The sequence below is a fragment of the Mustelus asterias genome, chromosome 6, assembly GCF_964213995.1.
Source record: "Mustelus asterias chromosome 6, sMusAst1.hap1.1, whole genome shotgun sequence".
Classification (NCBI taxonomy): Eukaryota; Metazoa; Chordata; class Chondrichthyes; order Carcharhiniformes; family Triakidae; genus Mustelus; species Mustelus asterias.
The window spans coordinates 16,484,324-16,505,468 of record NC_135806.1 but is presented as its reverse complement, the minus strand read 5'-3'; the positions used below and the strand labels follow the sequence as shown (position 1 = coordinate 16,505,468).

Sequence of the window (21,145 nt, the reverse complement as noted above, 5' to 3'; positions counted from 1 at the left end):
GATTTCCCAGCCTGGGGGATTTTACTTTCCTCCAGTTCAAACCTCTCATCTTCTCTGCTTCATTATCAGCATCACTTCTTCCCACTCAAAGCTCATTCCCCCCCAGTTTTCTTGTTTCCAAAACCAACCTCTTGCTGCCCTTTGTTCCACCACCAATCAGCTTTCTGTGTCAACTACCAAAATTCTCAGTTGTGTCACTTGCTGGGAAAGAGAGCGAGAGAGGAGGGAAGCGGAGAGCGAGAGCGAGAAGGGGAGAGCGAGAAGGGGAGAGTGAGAGGGGGAAAGTGAGAAGGGGAAAGCGTGAGCGAGAAGGGGAAAACGAGAAGGGGAAAGCGAGAGCGAGAAGGGGAAAGAGAGAGAGGGGGGCAAAGAGTGAGAGAGGGGGCAAAGAGTGAGAGACGGGGCAAAGAGTGAGGGAGGGAAAAAGAGTGAGGGGGGCAAAGAGTGAGAGAGGGGGCAAAGAGTAAGAGGGGGCAGAGAGAGGGGGGGGCAAAGAGAGAGAGGGGGCAAAGAGAGAGATGGCGAGAGATGTGGGAAGACACAGGAAAAGGGAATGGGGTAGAGAAATGGAAGAGAGAAAAATGGTAAGAGAGAGATGAGAAAGATGGAGAGAAGGGAGCGATACAGTTGGGGCAAATAAGAGAGAGAAATGGAGCAAGAGAAAGATGGAGAGAGGAGAGATAAATGTGGAAGAGAGAGAAAAGGGGCAAAGGGAAAAAAAGAGGAAGAGAGAAATGGACAAATTCAGAGAGAGAAATGAGAAATAGAGCGATAAAGATAGTGAGAGTGGTCAGGGAAGGGAGAGAGTGGTCAAAGGGAGAGAGTGATCAGGGAAGGACAGCGAGAGACTGCAGATACAACTCTCCTGCATTAACACTTTAATTCCCTCCCTCCCTCCCTCTTTCACGTTATTTGTGAGAACTAATGCGGTTAATTTTTTGGGTGGATTGTAAAGTGTTGAAACGCAGGGAAAGCAAATGACTGGTTCATTCTCTGAGAAGCAACAGCCGGGTAGGTGTTCCTCCCCCTGCGCCTGTGAAGACAGCGGAGTCCGGGACAAAGGGAGCAGTGAGGCGGACAGCACAGCGCTGTACGCACACACAGACAGACAGCACTCAGGCTGCCTACAGCAGCGCTGCTCACTCACGGTACGTGTAACCTCCAGTAACTGCTTCATTGTCTGAAATAACCCCACCCACCAAAGCACAAGTCACTGGGTATAGCCAGCGAATAAGTAACAAAAGTGGCCAGATGCGGAAGCGAAAACATATATCTTCCAATGCACAGACTCCAGCCTAAAACCTTCCTAAAGAATAAAGGAGGGACAACTGTAGAATGCTGTTGTACTGTGGAAATGATCACATTTAGTCTACCTCTGCCAGATAAGACCGACGTATAAATGACTACAAGTGAATCAAAGGAAGCATGCAATGTGACATAGATCCCACACCCTGTAAGCGCTGCCCTCCTGTGTAAGACTGCTCAATGTGCGATCTCATATTACTTAATCAGAAGCTGCTCACACTGCAGATGGCCAACTAATGTTATTGAAGTGTTGTGGCGCTCCTATGAACAGATAGGACAGGGAAACTTCAATAGCCAAGTATTTTTTAAATTTACAATGTGACCTGGAAGCAATTTTTTTCTTAAATCCCTTACAAATGTTTGACTGGTTCACATTACTTGTTTTTCTCTTCTATTTTATTTTCCCTATTATTTGTTTCTGTTGAAATAGGTGAGGATCAGGATTTGTATTTTGTTTTGTCCTGTGAAATTTATAAAGAAAACAATATACACAGTGCACAGCCGGCGTCTGGGAATCTGAACACGAAACATAAAGTTTATATTTCACTGTAAAATCTTTCATTAAGACTATTGTGTGTTTCCAGCATTTTGAGTTTATTTCCCTCTCCTTCCCTCCCAAGATTTAGAACGTAGAACAGTATAGCACACAGGAACAGGCCCTTCAGCCCACAATGTTGTGCCCAACTGGTGCACTATCAATCAAGCAAAGACTAGTTTGTATGCAAGAACAAATAGGCTTTTATTTGCAAAAAGACTTGGAGCGCACCCATGCTGATGAACTGGTCCGGCGACTGAGGCAGGGGGGGTTGGGAGCCAGTCCTCACTTTAAGGTTAAATCCCCTTGATCCAATCCCACCACAAGAAATAATTTGGATCTAACCCTATTATTTATTTTTATTCACTTAAAGGATGTGGCCATCACTGGCTAGTCCAGCATTTATTGTGATCCCTAATTGCCCTTGAGAAGGTGATAGTGAGCTGTCTTTTTGAGCTATTGGTACACTCAGTGCTGTTAGGGAGGGGCTTCCAGGATTTTGACCCAGCAACAGTGAAGGGACAGCGGTATATTTCCAAGGCAGAATGGTGAGCAACTTTAGGTGGTGATGATCCCATGTTTCTGCTGCCTTTGTCCATCTAGGTGGTTGTGGGTTTAGAAGGTGCTGCCTAAGGAATCTTTGAGTTCCTTCAGTGCATTTTGTAGTGGGAGACACTACTGCCATTGCATTAGTGGTGGAGGGAGTGAATGTTTGTGGAAGGGATATCAATAAAGCAGGCTGCTTTGTCCTGGATGGTGTTGAACTTCTTGAGTGTTGTTGAAGCTGCACTCGTCCAGGCAAGTGGAGAATATCCCATCACGCTCTTGATTTGTGCCTTGTAGATGGTGGACAGGCTTTGAGAGTCAGGAGATGAGTTAGTCACTGCAGGATTCCTAGTCTCTAGCCTGCCTTTGTGACCACAGCATATAATCCCTATGGTGCAGAAAGAGGCCATTCGACCCATCGAATCTGCACCAATTACAAGCCCACCCAGGTCCTATCCCCATAACCCCATGCATTTACCCTAACTTGTCTCCCTGACATTAAGGGGCAACTTAGCATGGCCAATCCACCTAACCCGCACATCTTTGGAGTGTGGGAGGAAACCGGAGCACCCGGAGGAAACCCATGCAGACGTGGGGAGAACATGCAAACTCCACACAGACAGTGACCCAAGCCAGGAATCGAACCCAGGGCCCTGGCGCTGTGAGGCAGCGGTGCTAACTGCTGTGCCACCACGTGGCCAGTCTGGTTCAGCTTCTGGACAATGGTAACCCCCTAGGATTTTGGTATTGGAAAATTCAACGATGATGATGCCATTGAATGCCATGGGGCAATGGATAGATCCTGTCTTGTTGGAGATGGTCATTCTGTGGCACGTATGTTACTTGCCACTTGTCAAACAACGCACCACCTCCTGCTGGTGGGAAACACCCGGCTAGGAGGCCGGAGAAACTCGCCCATGCTTTCTCACTCTTACCCTGTCTCTCCTTCATCTTTTAAAAAAAAATTTACTCCATTTTTAAAGTTACAAAGCCAATGCTCAGACTGGACTGGACAACCCCATATTCATTCCTTGCTCCCAAAACCAAATTCTGAATCCAATTCAAGGTCCCCACAAGAGAGACAAACAAGATCCAAGCTGGCAAGATAAGACATTGCAACCCATCTTGGGCTCGATCAGATGCTTGATCTTAGCCCAAAGACCGAGTCTTTGTGATACTGTTGTTCTTTCATTTCTTCCTCTTCCCCATTCTTTCCTCTCTCCCTAACTGCTTAAAAGTGTAATATCTGCAATTCCAGTTTTTTTTTTGAAAAATGACTTCATTTCATTTTTGTGTAAACCTTTCTGTCCTAAATTCCTGCTGCCACGTTTTTGAGTCACAATTCTGTAACTGTACAATGTGGCCACTGGGTGGCATGTCTTCCACACACATTGCTCAAGATCTCTGAAACTTTTGTTAAGTTTTCCCATTTTTTTCTCAATAACGGTTATTTTTAATATCCAAATTAAGTGTCACGCAAAACGATAATTCAAACCAAAATATATTTGACCATGACATAACTACATATATCTCACATTGTTGAATGCTTTCATTTAAACTTTATTTATTAGTCACAAGTAGGCTTACATTAACACTGCAATGAAGTCACTGTGAAAATCCCCTAGTCGCCACACTCCGGCGCCTGTTCGGGTACACTGAGGGAGAATTTAGCACAGCCAATGCACCTAACCAGCACGTCTTTCAGACTGTGGGAGGAAACCGGAGCACCCGGAGGAAACACACACAGACACCGGGAGAACATGCAAACTCCACACAGACAGTAACCCAAGCCGGGAATCGAACCTAGGTCCCTGGTGCTGTGAGGCAGCAGTGCTAGCCACCATGCCGCCCCATTTAAGTTTCACTGGACGGAACAAATCTCTCCCAAAAACCTGGGCTTGACCTTCATAGAATCTCTACAGTCCCGAAGAAGGCCATTTGGTCCATCTAGCCTGCACTGATAACAATCCCATCCAGGCCTTATCCCTATAACCCCATGTATTTACCCTGCTAAAGAAAGACAGTTTGCATTTATATAGCACCTTTCCCGACGTCACAGTGCGCTTTCCAGCCAATGAAAAACATCATGCCAGCCAATCATTGAAGGGGACACTCAGATTTGAGCTGGGGACTTCTTGATCTGCAGTCACAAGCTCTGCCACTGAGCTATACCCATCTTGCCTTGATGAAGAGCTGAATTTTGATTGTGCTGTTTGAGCATATATAGGGTATCTCATTTCCTTCAATGCGCTAGTCAGTTGTGTAGGTTAAATATTTTTCTTTGGTCCCTAGCAGTTTCTTTTCCTTTTTTTGAGGTCATTAGGATTGAAAGGCAAAAAGAGTTGCATTTATGTAGTTCCTTTCATGATCTTAGAACAATCCAAAGTATTTCCCAGGCAACGATGCTGGTTGAGCAATAAATATTGAGCAGGACTCGGGGATTGTCCCTCCTGCTGTTCTTCAAGGAATGCTGTGGGAATTTTAATATCCCTTCAAGGTCCAAAGATGTGCAGGTTATGTGGATTGGCCATGCTACATTGCCCCTTGGTGTCCCAAAATGTGTAGGTTAGGACGGATGACCGTTTTAAGTTTATTTATTAGTGTCATAAGTATGCTTACATTAACACTGCAATGAAGTTACTTGAAAATTCGCTAGTCACCACACTCTGGCGTCTGTTTGGGTACACCTGAGGGAGAATTTAGCATGGCCAATGCACCTAACCAGAATATCTTTGGACTATGGGAGGAAACTGGAGCACCGGAGAAAGCCTGTGCAGACACGGGGAGAATGTGCAAGCTGCACATAGATAGTGACCGAAGCCGGGAATTACTGGGGTAAATACGTAGGGTTACGGGGATAGGGTCTGTGTGGGATGTTCCGTCAGAGAGTCAGAGCGGATTCGCTGGGCCGAATGACCTGCTTCTGCACTGTGGGGATTCTATGGTTCAGGGGGCATCTAGGGTCTCAATGTAACACCTCAGAAAGACAATATTTCCAACATTGTAGCATTCCCTCAGCGCTGCGTTGAAAGGTCAGCCTGGATTATCGGCTCAAGCCTCTGGAGTCGGGCTTGGAATCGGAACTATCCGACTCCGAGACAACAGTGTTCAAAGACGGTGGCTAGTTTTCCAGCGGTGGAGGAGGCTCGTTATTGCCCACTGCCAGGATTTTCCAGTCCTGCCAAAGTCAGTGGCCATTTGTGTTTCACCAGTCATTCTGCCAGGAACCCGCCGTGGGGAGGGGGGGATGGCGGGGTTTGCCTTCGATGGAATGGGAAGATACCACCAGGAGGGTCAGAAAATCCCAGGCAGTGTTAATTGAGACGGGACACTGCTGCTTTGATGGTCCTTTACAATTGTCACGTAATGCTAGTTAAAATAAACATCGGTTCTAATGAGTAACGGGCTTTAACTCCCAACACTTCACTTGGATGTTGGCTTTGAGCAGGTATGACTGAAAAATGTTCGCCATCACCTCAATGACTGTTGATTGTGACTGTTATTTGATCACTAATTTAATCTTCAAAAAGTCAGCAGTGTAACTCGGAATAAGATTTTATGAAACTACACATTGAGTGGCATGGACAGAGTGTATAGTCAGACGCTCTTTCCTAGGGTAGAAAGTCAAGTGCCAGGGGACGTAGGTTTAAGGTGCGTGGGGAAAAGTTTAGAGGAGGTGTGAGAGGCAAGTTTTTTACAGAGGATGGTGAATGTCTGGAACGCGCTGCCCGGGGAGGTGGTGGGAGCAGGTACAATAGCAGCATTTAAGGGGCATCTATACAAGTACATGAATAGGATGGGAATGGAGGGATACGGAATCCATGAGTGCATACGGTTTTAGTTTAGGGAGGCATCATGATCGACACAGGCTTAGAGGGCCGAAGAGCCTGTTTCTGTGCTGTACTGTTCTTTGTACACTGCACGATGGTGTGTGGCAGGCTGGACTTTTCATATTCCAGACTAGTAATGGGAGTCAGGATATTTCCTGGCTTGGAGTATTTGCTTCAAGTGTTCAATAAAAAGGGGGTTTTCATTTTTGGGGGTCGGGTGCTGAAAGACATCGAACCGCCAGCCCCGGTAAGAGTTCGGAGGCAGTTCCTATAGGTATGATGCATTCATTCTTGACATTTGACGAACAGATACATCTCGGGTAAAAAGATACAAATGTAAGTGTGATTTGGACAAGTTGCATGACTGGGCAAAAGCATGGCCGATGCAATATAATGTGGATAAATGTGAGGTTATCCACTTTGGTAGCAAAAACAAGAAGGCAGATTATTATCTGAATGGCTATAAAATGGGAGAGAGGAATGTGTAAGATGTCCTCGTACACCAGTTGCTGAAGGTGTGCAGGTGTAGCAGGTGGTAAAAAAGTCAAATGGTAAGTTGGCCTTCATAGTGAGAGGATTTGAGTACAGAAGTAGGGATGTCCTGCTGTAATTTACAAGGCCTTGATGAGGCTACCCCTGGAATATTGTGTACAGTTTTTGGTCTCCTTATCTGAGGAAGTATGTTCTTGCTATAGAGGGAATACAGCGAACGTTTGCCAGACTGATTCCTGGGATGGTGGGACTGATCTATGAGGAGAGAGTGACGCAACTCGGATTATATTTGCAGGAGTTCTGAAGAATAACATTCTAACAGGACCAGATAAGTTAGCTGCAGAAGGAATGTTCCCGATGGTGGGGGAGTCCAGAACCTGGGGTCATAGTCTGAGGATAAGGGGTAAACATTTTAGGAATGAGATGAGGAGAAATTTCTTTGCCCAGAGAGCCTGTGGATTTCACTACCACAGAAAGCAATTGAAACAAAAACATGTTGTCAAGAAGGAGCTAGATATAGGCTTTGGGTGAAAGGGATCAAAGGATATGGGGGGGAAGATGAGATCAGGTTAGATGCTCAGTTCTGATCATAATAAAGGACTGAATGGCCTCCTCCTGTTCCAAGTTTCTATGTATCAAACCCACTTGCATACAAGATAAAACTTGTCAGTTTAAAATCTAAATTCTAAATTTAAATCTATGAGGAGAGGTTGGATAAACTCAGTTTGTTATCACTGGAATGACGGAGGTTGAGGGGCGACCTGACAGAGCTCGACAATATTATGAGCGGCGTGGATAGTCAGACGCTCTTTCCTAGGGTAGAAAAGTCAAGTACTAGGGGACATAGGTTTAAGGTGCATGGGGGAAAAGTTTAGAGGAGATGTGTGAGGCAAGGTTTTTACAGAGGGTGGTGAATGTCTGGAACGCGCTGCCTGGAGAAGTGGTGGGAGCAGGTACGATTGCAGCATTTAAGGGGCAACTAGACGAATACATGAATAGGATGGGAATGGAAGGATATGGACTCCGTAAGTGCATTAGGTTTTAGTTTAGGCAGGCATCATGATCGGCACTGGCTTGGAGGGCCGAAGGGCCTATTCCTCTGCTGTACTTTTCTTTGCTCTTTGTTCTAATTTTTGATCTTAAATTTGTGTCTGAGTAAAATAGTTCCATAAAACTATGAAGAAAATAACACAAAGTATTATAAAATTGTAATAGTTATTCGTTTGGCTAAAAACCTATTCTCTTTTATTACAACTTCCATACAAATAGACCTTTGATCCAGTTCAACTCACCAGGACATATTTGTCACTGCGAAATATCCAACCCCATTGTTGTCATAACATATCTTGTATAAAGTTAGTCATGTAATTGTCTGTCTCCAGTTTTCTGGTATTATCTTGAGCAATAATAACACACAATGTTCTTTATTTAATCTCCTTTATAGGCCATAGTTAGCAGATAACAACACTGCAGAATTCTGTCAGGATCTATTGCTTTCCTAACACTTTGCATTAATATGTGAGCTTTCCCTTTTCATCACCCTGGACAATATCTTGTTAAGGTTTTTAATATCGTTTATTCCTTTATTGTTTCCCTTTGCCCCTCTCTCAGAAAATGTAAGAACTGGGGTCCCTCATCCCTGCAATCTTTTCCGCACCCTCTTTCTATGTCCTTCCTTGGCACTGCTGCCTCACAGTATTTTGTTGAGATTCACCATAACCTCCTTGCTTTTCTCCTCTGTGGCTAAAGGGGTTGAAGACCTTTGATTAGGCCACATTTGGAATACTGTGTCCAATTCTGGTCACCACGCTACTAGAAGGACCTGGTGGCTTTGGAGGGAGTACAGAAAAGATTTACCAGGATGCTGCCTGGTGTGGAGGGTATCCTAATGAGGAGAGATTGAATAAAATGGCATTGTTGTCCCTGGAAAGACGGAGGCTGAGGGGCGACCTGATAGAAGTTTATAAAATTCTGAGGGGCATAGATAAGGTGAACAATTGGAAGCTTTTTCTCAGGGCAGAAATGACAATTACAATGGGGTTCAAGGTAAGGGGGGAAAGTTTCAGTAGAGATATGCAGAGGAAGGTTTTTACACAGAGAATGGTGGGGGCCTGGAATGCACTGCCAAGTGAGGTGGTTGAGGCAGATATGTTAGCGACATTTAAGACTTATCTGGATAGACACATGAACAGGCGAGGGATAGAGGGATCCAGGCAGTTGGCCTCGGTAGGAGAAAGAGATAGGCGCAGGCTTGGTGGGCTGAAGGGCCTGTTCCTCTGCTGTACTGTTCTTTGTTCCAAGGGGAATTTTCCACTTCCGCTCTCCTTCACATACAAGTTTGGAGTTGCACAAAAGTTTTCATGAAAGATAAGCTACGCAAGCAGGCGGTGCCTGTTTTACGTCCTTGTGTATAAGAATGAGGTTGGATTATTTTATCTCAGATTTGGTGCACATTGAGTTGTCAGCTTAGACATCTAATGATGAATGAGTGGTCTGGGCTCATTCCTGACCAGCCCATTCTCAAATTCCTCATCACTTGCTGTATCGGCCAAAAGGGAAATGCCAAGATACCACATCCTGAAATGTGAACCTTATTGAGAAAGCTCATGGCTGATTTTCTCCCAGCATTTCGAATCTCAGCTATTTACAAGTCCCTTCACCAGAGAGAGATAAAATTGGAAAGGGATTCATGTTAATCTGTAGTTGTGCATCACCTGATGTCAGCAGTGAAAGTGTAACTTAGCTCTGCCTGTCCACCGGCCGAATTTGGTCATTTTATATTATTAAGAGAATATAGATCAAAAAGACAATGCGATTGCACAGTTTTGTAAGATGGTCCATAGAAACATCCTATTATAGAATCCTTCAGTGCAGAAGGAGGCCATTCTGCCCATTGAGTGTGCACTGACTCTATGACAGAGCATCTACCACCGTGCCACCCTCTGTAATGTAAACTCACAAAAGTGGTTTAAAATTTAGAATAGAACGTTATTGTCCACATAAAAGTGGAAATGTGTCTTTGCCTTCACCTCCAGCATAACATTTCATCACACAGTCATCAGTTTAAAAACGGTGAATATTTCATACATTTGTGCATATGTAACTTACATCCATCCCATACAGACAGAACATATTGTACCCTGATAGTCAAGCATTTGCTGCAGTTGAATAAATAAAAACAGTGGGGTTGAGTTTACAGCATGTTATTTAGTAAGGTTATAGCACGGAGAACAAACGGCCTCCTGAACAGATTTTTCCTGGCAATGGGTATTCTAAAATACCAGCCCGAAGGGAACCTTTCAAATTGAGGATATAAAGAGTGAGAGGGATCACCGATGATGGTCTGAGCTTTTCTCTTAACTGCATTGTTAAATAGGTTATTGAGTTGTGCCTGCTGTCTACCAATGATTCTACCGACAGCGATGTCAACTCAGACCATCTTACTTTTGCATTTATACCCAGGTTACCGTACCACACTGTCCTGTTGAATGCTAGGGTGCTCTCTACAAGACTTTTGTATACCCTCTCTAAAACATCTTGGGGGGGGGGGAGTTTTCCCAACCCGTCCGTCGCTGGAATCGTAGCGGGTGGGGAGCGGACCATACAAAGGTCCGTTGACTTCTGGCGGAATTTTCCAGTTTCGGGGCGAGCACGGCCGGAAAATCTCGCCCCCTTGACTCACTCCAAACCCTTTCAGTTTTTTGATTAAAAACAGATGCTGGCTAGCCTTTTAAGAGCACGGTTGGTGAAGCTTAACCGGGTCCATATGTGTTCCCAGATACTTGGAACACAGACTACATAACCAGATGAAAATGGCTCCTCCCACAGTCTAAAAGATGTGCTGGTTAGATGCAGTGGCCATGTTAAATTCTCCCTCAGTGTACCCAAACAGGCGCCGGAGTGTGGCGATGAGGAGATTTTCACAGTAACTTCATTACTATGTGAATGTAAGCCTACTTGTGACTAATAAATAAACTTTACTTTTAGAATGTATATACTCCCCATCCACCCAGAACCATGTAATCCCCAGGAAAGGCAAAAGAACAGATTAAAATCCCACAGCAATTCAGATTTTTAAAAATTGAAAAATTCCTCTTCAACCCCTTTCGGCGTAGAGCTGAAAAACCAGGAAGTTATGGTGAATCTTGGCAAAATACTGATTTGGCCTCAGCTGGAGTACTGTTCTCATTCTGAGCAACGCACTTTAGGAATGATGTGAAGGCATTGGAGAGGCTGTGGAAAAAATTCACGAGAATGTTTTCCGAGATTAGGGAGTTCAGTTACATGGTCAGATGGCAGAAGCTGGCGCTGTCCTCCTGAGAGAAGAGAAGCTTGAGAGGAGATTTGATAGAGGTGTTCAAAATCGTGAGGAATCGAGACAAAATTGGAAATAAGAATGGAATTGGCATGAAGGTCAAGAACCAGAGGACACCAATTCAATACAAGTGGCGGAAGAAGCAACAGTGACGTGACAATGAAATGCTTTTATACAGCTACTGGTTAGGATCTGGAACACACTGGCTGAGAAGGTGGTGGAGGCAGATTCAATTGTGGCTTTCCATAGGAAAATGGATCCGAGGACAAACAACAACAACTTGTATTTATTTATAAAGCACCTTTTAACATAATAAATCGCCCCACGATGCTTCCAGGGAGCATTATAAAACTAAATATAACACCAAATCCCATAAGGAGATAATGGACCAAAACTTCCGATTTCCGGATTGCCCCACTTCAGAAGTCCCCGGCGCCACCCTCTCCACCCTCCACCCCCCAACCCCAACATGCTCTGCGGGAACCCCTCAGAAGTCTGACGCACTGACCATGCCACAGCTGCCTGGGGAATTTGGACCTCAAAAGGGCAATTTCCCTTTCCCTTCAGGGAAAGCCTGTGACACTGATCTCTTGGTACCAAAAGCCACAAGCTTTCGAAGCGCTGCTCCTTCATCAGGTGAGTGGGAGTTCTGTTCACAAACAGGGCATATAAAGACACAAACTCAATTTACAAAATAATGGTTGGAATGCGAGTCTTTACAGGTAATTATGTCTTAAAGGTACAGACAATGAGTGGAGAGAGTGTTAAGCAATACACATCTCTTTAACCTGTGCTTGACCCTCTCTCCACTCACATTGTCTGTACCTTTAAGACTTGATTACCTGTAAAGACTCTCATTCCAACCATTATTTTATAAATTGAGTTTGTGTCTTTATATGCTCTGTTTGTGAACTGAAATCCCACTCACCTGATGAAGGAGCAGCGCTTCGAAAGCTAGTGGCTTTTGCTACCAAATAAACCTGTTGGACTTTAACCTGGTGTTGTGAGACTTCTTACTGTGTTTACCCCAGTCCAACGCCGGCATCTCCACAACATTGATCTCTTGGCCAGGACTTTGCCCACTCGTGTGACCCAGTCCCAGGAATTGTGCATGAAATAAGGAAATAACAGCAATAAACTCCGGAAAAACAATGGGTAGCATTCAGTTCCTAACAATTGATAAGTTTATATCCATGTACGAAGAACTCACTGAAATAACTGACACTGATATGATCTTACTGCCAGTTTCACAGTGACTGAGGCTCAAATTCCTTGAGTGAATTCTCTTTGCTAGAAAAATTCAGTGTTGTGCTGTTGTACATTGTAGGATTCACAGGTTATCCATGTCCCCAGGAACAATATTGCTCCTTAAGAGTACCCAATATTATTCCTGTATTCAGTTCATAACCCAGGGTAGAAATGACAATTACAAGGGGACACAAGTTCAAGGTAAGGGGGGAAAGGTTTAGTGGACATATGTGAAGGAATGTTTTACACAGGGGGTGGTGGTGGTCTGGAATGCACTGCCAAGTGAGGTGGTTGAGGCAGATACATTAGCGACATTTGAGACTTATCTGGATAGACACATGAGCAAACGGGGAATAGAGGAATACAAGCGGTTGGTCTAGATAGGGCAACGTGATCGGCGCAGGCTTGGAGGGCCGAAGGGCCTGTTCCTGTGTTGTACTGTTCTATATTTCTTTATGATGACAAAGTGAACAACTCTCTGGGTGGGATTTTGGCCACGCTTGCCCAAAAGCTGGAAAATCCCACTCGGTCAACGGATCTTTGCATGGTCCGCGTCCCGCCCGCTGCGATTTCTGTGGTGGGCGGGATGGGAAAATTCTGCCCTCAGTGTTCCAAATTATTTATTTTTTATTAATTCGTGGGAAATGCACGTCACTGGCTGGCCAGCATTTATTATCCATCCCTACTTGCCCGAGGGCAGTTGAAAGTCAACCACATTGCTGTGGCTCTGCAGTCACATGTAGGCCAGACCAGGTGAGGACAGCAGATTTCCTTCCCTAAAGGACATTAGTGAACCAGATGGGTTTATCCGACAATCGTTTCATGGTCATCAGTAGATTCTTAATTCCAGATATTTTTTATTGAATTCAAATTCCACCATCTGCCGTGGTGGGATTTGAACTCAGGTCCCCAGAACATTAGCTGAGTTTCTGAATTAATAGTCTAGCAATAATACCACTAGGCCATCGCCTCCCCTATACCCTAGGTTCAGAAATAAAGGTGTTAATAAAAGTTTCATTTTTCAATTGAGAAAAATACGGATGAAGCAGTCTCCGGCTTTAAACAGAAAAGGGAAAACAAGATAAGGTCAAACAAAAAATGTTCCTGCCACCAGAAATAGTTATTTTATTTTTTGTTCATTACAGCAATGCATTCTGACACTGTTAAACAAGTTAATCTTAAACTGAAAACAAAATTAGCTCATAACCAAATTGAATTCTACGTAAAGAACTGACTTGGTGAATTTGCATCTGAAATGTCCAATTTACAGGGATGCGTAATTGAATCTCATGAGGCTGTAGCTCATGTAATTGAAGTTAAATATTGATCCAGTTCAGATATTGGCTGAGTGACAGGAGATGGGAGGAAGGGTAATGGGCAGAAACTCTAATTGGCATCGAGTGACTAACGGTACCCTTTAAGCACATGTTTGGGGCCTCAACTAATCACTCTATTTAATAGTGACTAAGATGGAAAGCTGCATATCCGCTTACCTGGCAGGGGTGAAACTATGATCAGGCAAGGGATGAGGCTAGCCCATTGCACTGGGGGTATGCTGTGCCTACAATGTTAGTTTGCCCAGGCTAGGACAGAGTAAAGGATTAGGGGTGGCCGATGAGGTAAAACCAAGGCTTTACCTGATGCAATTTTTCAAAGCCAAGTCGGCATGGTGGCACAGTGGTTAGCCCTGCTGCCTCACAGCGCCAGAGACCCGGGTTCAATTCTGGCCTCGGGTGACTGTCCGTGTGGAGTTTGTACTTTCTCCCTGTGTCTGCGTGGGTTTCCTCTGGGTGCTCCCCCTCAGTCCAAAGATGTGCGGGTTAGGTTGATTGGTCATGCTAAATTGTCCCCTAGTGTCCCCCGATGTGTAGGTTGGGGGATTAGCAGGGTAAATACGTGGGGTTACGGGGATTGGGGCTGGGTGGGATTGTTGTCAGTGCAGACTCAATGGGCTGAAAATGAAGCAATGCCTCATCTTGTCAGCTTGTATTTTGTTTGATCGAGCCCAAGATGGGATGCAAAGTGTTGTCTCGTCTTGTCAGCTTGGATCTGGTTTGTCCCTCGTGGGGACCACGATTGGACTTATTTTGAATTGGCTTTTCTTTTGATTAGTGATAATGTACCGAAGGGAACCAATAAAAGAAAAGATAGGTGGCAGAGTAAACAGTGGATGGAATCTTACTAAAATTCTTCAAAGTGTCAAGTTTAGGTAGAAAACTGGCGTGAAGCTCTCCGCAGAGCAGTTTTCTTCCCAGCTTTGAGCCTTTTAGACAAAAAACAATGAGTAGGAATAGTTTATGCTGTCGCTCTGGTGGGTCAGGAACAGTTGAACCAGCAAGGCCGGCTGCACATTTCTGGGTGCCCCAATCAGAATGAAAAATAGCCATACTCCCAACTACTACAGAATCACTGCCCCCACCCAGCGATCATCACCGGCATTGAGGCAATGGCCTAGGGTATTATCGCTAGACTTATTAATCCAGAAACTCAGCTAATGTTCTGGGGACCTGGGTTTGAATCCTGCCATGGCAAATGGTGAAATTCGAATTTAATAAAACATATCTGGAATTAAGGATCTACTGATGACCATGAAACCATTGTCGGTTGTCAGAAAAACCCATCTGATTCATTGATGTCCTTTAGGAAAGGAAATCTGCCGTCCTTACCTGGTCTGGCCTACATGTGACTCCAGAGCCACATCAGTGTGGTTGACACTCAACTATCCTCTGAAATGGCCTACCAAGCCACTCAGTTCAAGGGCAATTAGGGATGGCCAGTAGCATCCCATGAATGAATTTTTAAAAAATCCACCTCTCCCTTCCCCTCCCCCCCCCCACCACAATCATCGCCGGCACCCCCACGACAAATAAATGAACCCCCCCCCCCCCCCCCGGCATCATCCCAATGGGACCCCACCAGAACATGCCTCTGGCACTGCCCTGGCACAGATTGGCACTGTCAGGTTTACACAACCAGGTTGGCAGAGGGAAGAGCTAGGGTCCCAGGGGCCATACTTTATGGTACCGGGGCAGATCCACTCGACTGGTTTACTTGTTTAAAGACCTGTTGAAAATATACCATGATGGGGGAATCATGCGGCAAGGGGACTATATAATTACATTTAAATTTATTGAAATCAGTTAAAGTCAAATGGGCGTGAACCTGAGTCAGGTGCCAGCGAGGGTTGGGGGAAATCGTGGTCTCACCGGCAAGATTCCTGATTTCCGGATTTTGCGCCCCTGCCGGTAATCCCTTGCATGGAGAGTCTGGGCTGAAGATCCTGCCCAGTGTATTCAGCAGCATAAAATTATAAGAGATTAATTTATTAGATTTTTGTTAACCGCAGGTATTAAGGGAGCTATGGGTCACAATCAACCATGATCTTACTGAGTGGTGGAAGAGGCTTTAATGGGCTAATTTTAGAATCATAGAATACTACAGTGCAGAAAGAGGCCATTCGATCCATCGAGTCTGCACCGACCACAATCTCATCCAGCTCCTATCCCCATAACTCCACGCATTTACCCGAGCTAATCCCTCTGACACTAAGGGGCAATTTAGCATGGCCAATCCACCAAACTCGCACATCTTTGGACTGTGGGAGGAAGCTGGAACACCCAGAGGAAACACACTGGGAGAACGTGCAAACTCCACATAGACTTTCACCCGAGGCCGGAATTGAACCCGAGTTCCTGGCCCTGTGAGGCAGCAGTGCTAACCACTGTGCCATCGTGCCACCCTTGGGCAGTTCTGTCTTCATATTCCTGTGTTTGGTTTGTTAGTACCGCTTCCTACTTATTCCACAAGTGCTTTCTGCTTGTGATAGCCAACACTAACTGACTGTCAGAAGTTCCTGAGATATTGACAGTAGTCTTCACTTTCTGTAATCTCTCTGCAGTGTTTGTAGCATTTTTTAAAAAGGCTCCTATTTGCAGAAAAAACATAATATGTATCATGATAATATAAAACTTTTATTTCCATTTTCTCCAAAAGGTTTTCGTACAGTAATGTGGTAAAGCTTTATGGCAATCAGATTTTAGTACCAACTTGAAGGGTTTTTCAAAAAGTTTATTTATTAGTGTCACAAATGTAGGCTTACATTAACACTGTACTGAAGTTACTGTGAAAATCCCCTAGTCGCCACACTCTGGCGCCTGTTCGGGTAACACTGAGTGAAAATTTAGCAAGGCCAATCAACCTAACTACCACATCTTTTGGACTGTGGGAGGAAACTGGAACACCCAGAGGAAACCCATGCAGACACGGGGAGAACATGCAGCACAGACAGTGACCCAAGCCGGGAATCAAACCCGGGCCCCTGGCGCTGTGAGGCAGCAGTGCGAACCACTGTGCCACCCGATTGTGTTGAAAGCTGGAGATCTGTGCTAGTTGAAAGCACTCGGAGCTGTTAACAAGTGGGCATTCCCATCATTCAATCAAACAAGGGAATTAGGATAAGGTTTGAAGTGTCTTTATGCGAGGGGGAAAGAGATAGCAAGAAGGTGCCTGAAGGGCACTGATAATGGACTGGGGTGGGAAGACAATATGATGGTGTACAGTTTAAAGAGTAGAGGGTATGTTTCGGAATGGGGGCTGGAGCAGATTGCAGAGTCATGGTGTGCCAAGGCCTTGGAGGCATCTGGAGATAAGAATGTGAACATGAATCTTTACATTGATGTACAATCACAGGGAGTTGGTGAAAGTCAGTAAGATCGAGAGTGCTGGGTGTGTTAGCCTCTGGAGCCAAAGAGCCCACAGAGACCCAGGGGTGCTGGCAGGGAGTTGCGGGGGCAGGGGAGGGATTGGAGTTGTTGTTTGTGTAACGTGAAACTGGAGAGAACTAGCAAACCAAGGCCTGAGTGATTGGCGGTGGAATTTGAAGCTCAGCATGGAACTAAGGTGCCTGCCTTGGCTCAGAACTTATTACCTCACCAGAATGTAGGGTTGCCAGCGGTGGTTAAATGTATTCCTGGAGATTTCATCACATGACTTGCCCTCCACATTCCAGCCATTTGTTGACCAACACATCCATCCATGTGCCCTACCACCTTCCTGCACCAATTGGAAAACACAAAGGGCCGGATTTTCCAGCCGCGCTCGTCCCAAAATTGGAAAATCCCGCCGAGTTCAACGGACCTTTGCATAGTTCCCCCCTGCCCCACCCCCACTATGATTCCCGCGGTGGGCGGAATGGAGAAATTCCCCCCAAAGACTCATTAACCATTTGGATGATACTTGACTGTCAGCCAAAGAGATTTCTTTTTCCTATTTTCAATATTTTGATATCGGGCATAGAGAAATGTTCGAAGGAAATGGGGGGGGGGGAAAAAAAACATTTTTTTAATGTCCTGATGATTTTTCTGCAGAATTGTATACTGTAGTATCCTGGAGATCAAACTTCAATTCCTGAAGACTCCAGATCAAACCTGGAGTCAATCCTCGCAAGGCGAATTGAAGTCTCGACACCATTTGAGCGTCAAACTTTAGGTTGACACTCCCATGCATTGAGAGAATGCTGCTTTGTCATTTGCCCAGTCTGGCCTGATGGATAGATGTAGAAGATCCCAAGACAAAGCTTGCAAAGGAGTAAGGGAGGTGTCCCAATGGCATGGTGGATTCTTATCCTTCAGCCAACACCTAAAACTAGTGTTCTGGTCATCTATAATCATAGAATCCTACAGTGCAGAAGGAGGCTATTTGGCCCTCAAGGCTGCACCAACCACAATCCCACCCAGGCCCTATCCCTATAACCTCATGCATTTATACTAGCTAGTCCCCCTGATACTAAGGGGCAATTTAGCACGGCCAATCCACCTAACCCGTACATCTTTAGACTGTGGGGGGAAACTGGAGCACCCGGAAAAAACCCACAGACACGGGGAGAATGTGCAAACTAAAGGGTTGCATGGACAAGTTGGGCCGAAGGGCCTGTTTCCATGCTGTAAACCTCCAGGACTCCATGCACACAGTAACCTAAGCCGGAATCAAACTTGGGACTCTGGTGCTGTGAGGCAGCAGCGCTAACCACTGTGCCACCGTGTCAACCATTCCTATTTCTATTTCATTCCTGTGCACAAATTGACTGCCATGTTTCCTGCAAAGAGTGACTACTCTTCAAAAGTATTCAACTGGCTGCTACAAACTTTGAGGCATGTTGAGGCCCTGAAATGTACGATATGAATTCAAGTTCATTCTTTATTCCTTTGTTCTATCGTGGTTGCACTCCTTTCAGACTTAGTTTGAATAAAGGCAAAGGCTGGATCTTGCACATATATGCCAAGTTTGACAACATATGTGCAGCTTGCAAGAAGTCACTTTGTTCCGGTGCCATCCTTATGAAACGGGGATGAAGATTTTAAGCACACAATGTGATGATTCACAGAAAGCAGAAGTATCAGTTCTGGTAAGAAAAAAATAATATTTTCAGGGTGGCACAGTGGTTAGCGTTGCTGCTTCAGAGTGCCAGGGACCCAGGTTCAATTCTGGCCTCAGGTGATTGTGTGGAGCTTGCACGTTCTCCTCTTGTCTGCGTGGATTTCCTCCAAGTGCTCCGGTTTTCTTCCACGGTCCAAAGATAAATTGGCCATGATAAATTGCCCCTTAGTGACAGGGAAATTAATTAGCAGGGTAAATATGTGGGGTATGGGGATAGGGCCTGGGTTGTTGGTGTAGGCTTGATGGGTCTCTTTCTTTGGTTCCGTAATTGTATGAATTATGTTGTAGTACAACTGCAGATGCTGGAAATCTGAAATAAAAGCAAAAAATGTTAGAAGCACTTAATTGGTTGGGCAGCACCTGGTAATGACCTTTCATTGGAAAAGAAGGAAGAGGCACGGTGGCACAGTGGTTAGCACTGCTGCCCCACAGCACCAGGGACCCGGGTTCAATTCCAGCTTCGGGTGACTGTGTGCGTGGAGTTTGCACGTTCTCCCCGTGTCTGCGTGGGTTTCCTCCGGGTGCTCCAGTTCCCTTCCACGGTCCAAAGATGTGCGGGTTAGGTGGATTAGCCATGATAAATTTACGCTTAGTGTCAGGAGATTTGCAGGGTAAATTTGTGGCATTGTGGGAATGAGGCCTGGGTGGGATTGAGGTCAATGCTGACTCAATGGGCTGAATGGCCTCCTTCTGCACTGTAGGGAATCCATGCAGATTAGAAATGTAATTGTTTTTAAGTCAGTAAAAGGGGTGGGGATAGAATAATAAGGAAGGTCTGTGATAAGGTGGAAGAAAAGAGATTATGTTGCAAAGATTTCAGGTTGCAAAGGCTGAAGAGAGTGTTAATGAGTACAGTAAAGAGACAGAAGTTGTGTCCAGATGAGGTGTAAATACCTGTGTAGTGGCTATCTGAATGCAACATGAAGGGATAAAGAAAGGGTCAAGAGTTTAAAAAACATGTAGAACAAGGTGGGGGCAATGATCTAAAGTTATTGAATTCAATAATTACTGACTTAAAAACAATTACATTTCTAATCTGCATGGATTCCCTACAGTGCAGAAGGAGGCCATTCAGCCCATTGAGTCAGCATTGACCTCAATCCCACCCAGGCCTCATTCCCACAATGCCACAAATTTATCCTGCAAATCTCCTGACACTAGAGATGAGGCACATGAGAACAGTTATACATTGGTAATAAGCATCAAGATGCCAGAACTGTGTGTGCACTGCTTAAAGTGAAAATAAGACTGGATCACATGACACACTTCTCTTCTAGTGATGTTCTGCTGCTATCCTTCAAAGGGCACACTTTAACACCTCAAACTTGTGTTGGGTTTAATTGGTATACTGTAGCAGGCCACAGACAGAAGGGACAAAGTGGAGAATTACATTTTAAATTTAAATTAAATTATACTAGGCACTCAATAATAGGAACAACATGTTTTCCCAAAGCTGATTTTTGAATGCTATTCTTTTTTCCTTCAGCATTTCAACACTGGCCATGTTATTATTTAGTTCTGTACATGCTGCATTCTGGATGAATGAGCATGGGGGGGATGGAGGGAGCATGAGGTGCAGGGCAACAAACTGGGACAAAGTCCTGTAGAAGTGAACCAGGCCTTCCAAGTGGCCAGCCTCAGCACTCACCCACTCCAATGGCTGCCTTTATCTGCTGTCAGAGTCAGTGGGCCTGACTCTAGCCTACTCCTGCCTCACTGGAGCAAAGATTGCTTGTAATAGAGTCCGTGATGAGACTGTGCTATTAATATATTTTATATTTGAGGAGAACTGCAAAAGATGTAGTGCAATCAGTTTGTTTGGGAGGAATTCAGCAGATGCTGGAAAGCAGAATAATTACTCATTTTAGTCAGGTTAGTGAAGGCTTAATGAGCTTTTGTTTCCCAAAGAAAAGAACACTTGGGGTGTTTACTTGATTAAAGTAATGGAAGGCGAGTTAGGTATACAGGATCATATAGTCATGTGATACTAGAAATGGGAGGAGGTGGGCTCATAGCTGAGATAAGCAGCTTTCTGAATTCAGGTACTGGAGATGGCTGTTTAAAGATAGAAGCCTACAAGCAGCTCTTTCTACAAAACCTCTCTGGAAGCTCCAAAGCTATTAACACAAGTCAAAGCAAGTATGCCTGGATTTGCTAACTAATTTTAAAGAGGAGTTCAAGTCTATAAGAGAAGTATTACTTTATTGGAACTGAATAGTGATAAGTTAGAAGTTAAGAGTTGTTTCTTTCCAAGTTTGAAGGTTGTTCAATGGTCAAGAGTTAAACTGTTTCATTTTTGTGGAGATACTGGGGTGGGCACAGTCCATCCCTTGAGTCCACCATGTTGATTCTCACAACACCAGATTAAAGTCCAACAGGTTTAGGGTTATACTTGAACTGTGTTTATGAATAAAGAGCTAAAGATCTGGGTTTAACAAA

General features: G+C 44.8%; 1 protein-coding gene across 1 annotated transcript in view; it reads left to right on the top strand.

Annotated features, from left to right (window-relative positions):
* The first annotated feature begins 1,007 nt into the window (after positions 1-1,007).
* plgrkt (plasminogen receptor, C-terminal lysine transmembrane protein) overlaps positions 1,008-21,145 on the top strand; it is a 55,972-nt gene continuing 35,834 nt past the window's right edge. The window contains exon 1 of the mRNA XM_078215339.1: positions 1,008-1,148. The gene's annotated coding sequence lies outside the window, so the exon portion shown is untranslated. The remainder of the gene's footprint in view (positions 1,149-21,145) is intronic.